Source organism: Callorhinus ursinus, unplaced genomic scaffold (assembly GCF_003265705.2).
Source record: "Callorhinus ursinus isolate GAN/ISIS: 27379988/994484 unplaced genomic scaffold, GSC_fseal_2.0 scaffold18, whole genome shotgun sequence".
NCBI lineage: Eukaryota > Metazoa > Chordata > Mammalia > Carnivora > Otariidae > Callorhinus > Callorhinus ursinus.
In genome coordinates this window covers 24,300,274-24,305,426 of record NW_027397080.1, presented here as the reverse complement: position 1 = coordinate 24,305,426, position 5,153 = coordinate 24,300,274, and the positions used below count along the sequence as shown (strand labels likewise).

General features: G+C 51.5%; 1 protein-coding gene across 2 annotated transcripts in view; it reads left to right on the top strand.

Annotated features, from left to right (window-relative positions):
* Positions 1 to 444: 444 nt before the first annotated feature.
* Positions 445 to 5,153, top strand: part of ACTL8 (actin like 8) — a 65,004-nt gene continuing 60,295 nt past the window's right edge. The window contains exon 1 of one of the 2 annotated variants that reach the window (XM_073903622.1): positions 445 to 575. The gene's annotated coding sequence lies outside the window, so the exon portion shown is untranslated. Of the gene's footprint in view, positions 576 to 4,396; positions 4,463 to 5,153 lie in introns of those variants that run through there. The other variant, XM_025855754.2, reaches the window with a different exon arrangement.

Sequence of the window (5,153 nt, the reverse complement as noted above, 5' to 3'; positions counted from 1 at the left end):
ATAACGGAGAATGTGTCCCTTACCCCCCAGAAGGTTGTGCCTCTTTCTAGGAAAATGCCTCCCTCACCACCCTGTTTTTAAATTTCTGTCATTGTAAACCAGTTTGCCTGTTTTTGAACTTCATGGGAGTGGGAACTTACAGAATGTGCTGGTTTTGAGTCTGGCTTCTTTCACTCAACCTAATTATCTATAATTTTAATCCATGTATCAGCAATCCCTTCTTTTTCATTGCTGAGTAATATTCCACTGGGTGCTGCTTATCCCTGATCGCCTTGGCCGCTCCAGACCCATCCTTCCTGCCTGCTGGTTGGAAATGGAGCTGGGCCCTTTAAATTTCTTCCCGGCTGGCCAGCTAAGCTGGGTCAGTAGAGGGCGCTGGGGAGCTCATGTGGCACACGGGCCCTGCTTCCTGATTCAAGGCTCCCAGGCTCCCAAAGCTCGTGTAGCCTCTCCAGTGCCTGGCTCTGGCCTTGCACAGGGGTCCGCAGCTCCCCCAGCACCACTTTGGAGGCAGTTTCCACGTGAGGTGGCTCACCAGAGGCAGCTTTTGCAGTATCCCCCAGGGCAGATTTCTGGTAAGTCCCCCAGGGTGGATTTCTAGCAAGTTCCACCGGTGTGGCACCAAGCCAAGCGTTTGCCATGTGGTGGGCCACAGGCATGTCTGGTTCAACAAAGTCTGGATGGCGGCCCTGTGTGTGTGTGCTTTAGGGGATCCTTCCTCAGCTCAGGGGCTTCTCTTGGGGAGTTTTTTCAGCCTTAGGAGGGGACTCTTCGCTGGGGGCCTTATTTCAGCCCCAGGTAGTGAGGAGGCTATCTCAGCCTCATGGTGGGGGTCTCTTTTGGGGGGGCTCTAAATCAGCCCTAGGGTTCTCTTCGTTGAGGTTCTGTATCAGTCCTGGGTGGGGGTGGGGGCTCTTCCTCAGCTCTGGGGGAAGCTCCTCTTTGCGGGGGTATCTCAGCCTGGTGGGGGTTTCTTTTTGGGGGGCTTTATGCTCAATATCAGCTCAGGGTGGTGGCTCTTCCTTGTGGGCTCTACCTCAGCCTGATATGGGGGGGATCTCTTCCTGGGAGGCTCTACTTTGGTGGTCTATCTCTGCCCCTGAATGGGGGTGCTCTTTCCTGGGGGCTCTACCTCAGCCTTAGGGGACTCTTTCTTGGGGAATTTATTTCATCTCTGTGTGTGTGTAAGGGGGGGGACTCATCCTTGAGGGTCTTACCAAAGCCCCTCAAGGGGGCTGTTCTTGGGGGGGTGGCATTCTTAGGGGCTCTATCTTAGCCCTGGGTGGAGTCTCTTCCTTAGGGGCTCTATCTCAGCTCTCTGGGTTGTGGCTGCTCCTTCAGCTGCTATTCTTACATTAATTATAGTTCTCTTTATTCTTTATTAGCCAATGCCACATTCATTCAATCCCCTATTAGAAGTTAATAATTCTTCATGTGGAACTTTTCCTGTTGGAATTACTGTGTGGTTTCTTTTTCTTGATTAGACCCGAACCAGTATAGACTTGGTGTCGTGGTGATAGCAGGAGATGGGTCTGCAGAGATGAGATTTGCAGACTGGATTTCTCGTGGGCTGGAACATGGTGCTGAGCTCCTTGCTGATAGGAGACGGGGTGCTAGTCACCCAAAGCATGCGGTGGCCCTGCAATTAATCAAGCTATCACCCGTGGTTGATTGAGATGAAGTGCCACCGAGACACGTCCCTTGGGAGCCAGAGTGATGCTTCCCCTGACCATTAATGGCAGTGGTGATGACTCTAAGGACGGTAGGGGGTGCGATGGATTCTTTTGAGAGCTCTAGAACTTACAGAGAGGAGATGACAAGCGTAGGTCCATTGGCTCAGCTCAGGTCACGGTCTGAGGACTAGAAAGCCATCATGACAGCCTTTACAGGAGCTCTTTTTTTTTTTTTTTTTTAAACAGCGGCAGGGCTGGTATTTGCTGGAAATCAAACATAAAATTTAATTGTGTTGGTTGCCAAATTACAACCACAATGGAATTCACCATCTTGACAGATTTCTCCGGTGAAAATTAAGGCATTGATTGGGAAAGAAAGGGGCCCTGAAACAGGGAAGGGGGACATCTGTTGGCCCCCGATGAAACTGACAATCTTAAACCCCGCGTGGCTCCAGGTGCCCCTTATTGCTGGTGGTGGCCTTCCTGCCCATGTCTGAGGAGGCTATTTCTCCTCCTGTTTTAAAAACCCTATGATTACCTCAGTGGGGGCAGATATCTTGAGAGGGGATGCTCATTCTCCTGGAGACTTACCAAAACTATCCCTAGTTTGTCACTAGCCTCTACTAAGGGCGAAATCTCAGCAGTGACTCACTAGGACACAAGAGGAAGCTCCCCAAGAATTGCAAGGTTTGCTAATACATATCAACAGAATTCTGGGGACCACATGTAGGAGTAGATTTTAAGGATTTTATTTTTTTTAAAAAAAGGTTTTATTTATTTATTTGAGAGAGAGAGCGCAAGAGCTCCTGTGTGCACACGCATGAGTGCGGGAGGGGCAGAGGGAGAGGGAGAAGCAGACTCCCCACTGAGCAGGGAGCCTGATCCAGGACTCGATCCCAGGACTGGGATCATGACCTGAGCCGAAGGCAGATGCTTAACTGACTGAACCACCCGGGCACCCAGATTTTAAGGATTTTAGACCAAAGAGGGCAGGATATCACACTAGGTTGGGCAGAATTCATTGTCATGGATGCACTTCCTGGAGATTCAGGATTTGGTTGTTGGCATGTGCTGCTGACCGTGGCCCTAACAGCTTACTTGGTTGATTGACTGACATCTGGGCCCAATAGTAGCCTAAGGTTAATGAAGCAGCATCATGATATGGAAGAGGGAGTCCAAAGGCGTGAGGAGATAGGAATGCTGGACTGGATATATTACGTGTGGTCTGCACCAAACCCCCTGCCAACTATGTTTCATAAGAAGCAGCAGAGGACAGAGGCATCGAGAGATACATGACTGAGGGGAGCATCCTTGAAATGCTCCATGGCTTTTGTAGGCTGGGTGTGACTTTAGAGGCTGCCTCCGCTGAGACTGGCTCCCTGAGCTTCCTGGAGTAGCAGAGACCAAGGGGCAGCACATCACCAGTGAGGACAAGGTGGGCATATCCACTGCCAAGCAACAGGGCTGTACGGGCAATCAGAATGCCTTGGCCCATAGGGATCCTTGCTGGTGGCTGGTGGATCACAGTGTCCCTGGGAATGAAATCAATTGCAGCCTACGAGAGTACTACTTGATATATATGACATAAAAAGCTCTGGGTCTGGTAGCCAAAACCTGACGTGCATCGCCATGACAGAGAGTCTCTGCCTCTCCTCCAGTTTCCATACCTGTCAACTCACAAACCTAGAAAGCCCTTCCCCTTGAGGAAGAAGTTCTATCATTGCTGCAAGTACTTACTGTAAATATCCCTCCAGACCTCCCGAGAGGGTCCTGGGCCATTTATCAGAGTGACATGGACTGTGGAAAAAGAAATAGGCAGGCGGGTCAGGGATCAACACTGATTGCTGGGGACACAAAATGCCACTCTGGCCCCGAAGTCAAAGTGGGGGCTTATGGTGGTCAGGCGGTAGAAAGTGGAGCCTGATGCATGGGGGTCCCCTTGGCCCATGGACCCACCCCCAGGTTATCCGCCCCCGTTCCTGAATGAGTAATCACAAGATGTAAACATACTTAGCCATGAACCATTCTCTACACTTTCCGTTTGTTCATTTGTTTATTTTAAAGCTTTTATTTATTTATTTATTTGAGAAAGAGCCAGAGCAAGAGATAGAGCATGAGCAGGGGAGAGAGGGAGAAGCAGACTCTCTGCTGAGCAAGTAGCCGAACGTGGGGCTCGACCCCAGGACCCTGGGATCATGACCTGAGCGGAAGGCAGACACTTAACCAACTGAGCCACCCAGACGCCCCTCCATTTTTATTTTACATGCAAGTTTTGGGAAGCGAACTTTATAATTTTGTCTTTAGGTGACAGAATATCCTGTGGAACTGTGACCGAGTTTGAGGAGTAATAAATATGGTCCGCGGTGACTTCTGGGGCTCTTAGTTTTGTTTTATGGCAAGTATAAGAATGATAGCTGTGTCTTCTTGGGTAGAAATACGGAGTCGTGTTTACAGGAGTTCGGTTGTGTGAGGAGGGTTCCTATGGAAGCTGAGGAGTCAAAGGGATGGAGTGTGCTGCTTATCCCTGATCGCCTTGGCCGCTCCAGACTTATCCCTGATCCTTCCTGCCTGCTGGGTGGAAATGGAGCTGGGCCCTTTAAATTCCTTCCCGGCCGGCCAGCCAATCTGCGTCAGTAGAGGGCGCTGGGGAGCCCATGCGGCGCACAGGGCCCTGCTTCCTGATTCGAGGCTCCCAGACTCCCGCAGCTCCCCCAGCAGGAGGAGGCAGTTCTGAGGTGAGGTGGCTCCCCGGAGGCGGCTTTTGTGGTATCCCTCAGGGCAGATTTCTGGTAAGGCCCCCAGGGTGGATTTCTAGCAAGTTCCACCAGTGTGGCACCAAGCCAAGCGTTTGCCATGTGGTGGGCGACAGGCATGTCTGGTTAAACAAAGTCTGGGTGGCGGCCCTCGGTGTGTGTGTGTGTGTGTACTTCCTGGGGGTTCTAACTAAGCCTTGGGTGTGTGTGTGGTGCGTGTGTGTGTGGCATGGTGTGTGTGTGTGGTGTGGTGTGTGTGTGCGGTGTGTGTGTGTGTGTGGTGTGCGTGTGTGTGTGTGGTGTGTGTGTGGTGTGCGTGTGTGTGGCGTGGTGTGTGTGTGGTGTGGTGTGTGTGTGCGGTGTGTGTGTGGTGTGCGTGTGTGTGTGAGGTGGTGCTTGTGTGTGTGTGTGGTGGTGTGTGTGGCGTGGTGAGTGTGTGTGGTGTGGTGTGTGTGTGTGGTGTGGTGAGTGTTTCTGTGTGGTGTGGTGCATGTGTGGTGTGTGTGTGTGGTGTGTGTGTGGTGTGGTGTGTGTGGTGTGTGTGTGGTGTGTGTTGTGTGTGTGTGGTGCGTGTGCATGTGGTGTGCGTGTGGTGTGCGTGTGTGTGTGTGTGGTGCTTGTGTGTGTGCTGTGGTGTGTGTGTGGTGAGGTGTGTGTATTGTGTGTGGTGTGGTTTGTGTGTGTGTGCGGTGCGGTGCGTATGTATGTTCTGGTGCGTGTGTGTGTG